This window comes from Typopeltis vanoorti, chromosome 2 (assembly GCF_054136105.1).
Source record: "Typopeltis vanoorti isolate ZY-2024b chromosome 2, IOZ_Tvanoo_1.0, whole genome shotgun sequence".
Lineage (NCBI taxonomy): Eukaryota > Metazoa > Arthropoda > Arachnida > Uropygi > Thelyphonidae > Typopeltis > Typopeltis vanoorti.
The window spans coordinates 160,746,112-160,747,261 of NC_143550.1; the positions used below are offsets into that span (position 1 = coordinate 160,746,112).

Below are 1,150 nucleotides of genomic sequence, written 5' to 3' on the forward strand. Positions count from 1 at the left end.
TCTTTATTTCCTCTTCTACTATCTGCTGACTCTCAGCCTATCTTACTCTACAGGCCAATGATGAAGTTTGGTGAACTCACAAAATATATATATATATATATATATCTTCTACAAGTGATCGTTTCTCGGCGATTTAGAGTTGTTTTTGGAAAGAAAAGATATTACGTCCTGCTGTTAATGTTAATAATCTTGTGAAGAGCATACTTCACAGGATCATTTCTGTAGTATGATTAGCTACAGTAGTTAGCTGTTCCATTGTTATCGCTTCTCGGCCTTCTGGTTGAGATCAGGTGTGTAGTATCTGTTCTTACAAGCTTAACAGGCTAAGAGCAAAACGTAGTATCTGTGTTGCAAAATTAACATCGGACACCACCAGGCGTTCGCGATATTAACTGATCAGCACAGATAGAATAAACCCCAGACTGGAGCAATAACAAACACTTGGTGGTGGGATTAGTTAGCCCCCCCCCCCCTCGCCAGCTATGGCCAATGTTTTGCCGCGCACGCGAACTCTCGGCATCGAGACTGACGCCGATCTACGACCCCGATCTTTGGCTAAAGCCCTCATTGACAGCGTCGGTGTGGACCAGATTTTTGGATTCACTCCCTTTGGTAATGGCAGATACCAAGTCGTAGTAAGGAGCGCCGAGACTAGAGACAAATTACTCGAAGGCTTTCAATGTAATGGAAAGGGAATTGTTTCATTTATGGTGGGGAGCATTATCAAAATGCTTAAATTCCCCAGATTCCCCTTGGATACATACAAAGTGATGAAAAAGTCATCTACGAAGTGTTCGGAAAACAGCTCGAGATGAAAACAGCGGTTCCAAACTTCGTCGTGATCGGATCCGCTAGGATAATGGTAAATTACCCTGGCGTAAAGAAGGGCAATGCTTCAGGTGTGACGCCTTCACTCATCTTGGGGCAGACTGCCCTTTAGTGAAGTGTAAGAACTGCCTCAAAGCAGGCCACAACCAGGATAAGTGTGAGGCAGCCTGCTTGAAATGCAGGGTCATTGACCACAAAGTGGACACCTGCCCATCAAGAACCATGGCAGAGAGGATGGGAGGTGCAATCACACCTACAACTGCACCAAGCAATGGAAATAGCACAGCACAGCACAGGAAGCTTCTCCACCTTTAAAGGCCAC

General features: G+C 45.0%; 1 pseudogene; it reads left to right on the forward strand.

Moving 5' to 3' along the window:
• Positions 1–260: 260 nt before the first annotated feature.
• LOC150109583 (U2 spliceosomal RNA) lies at positions 261–373 on the forward strand (annotated as a pseudogene).
• The last annotated feature ends 777 nt before the right edge of the window (positions 374–1,150 follow it).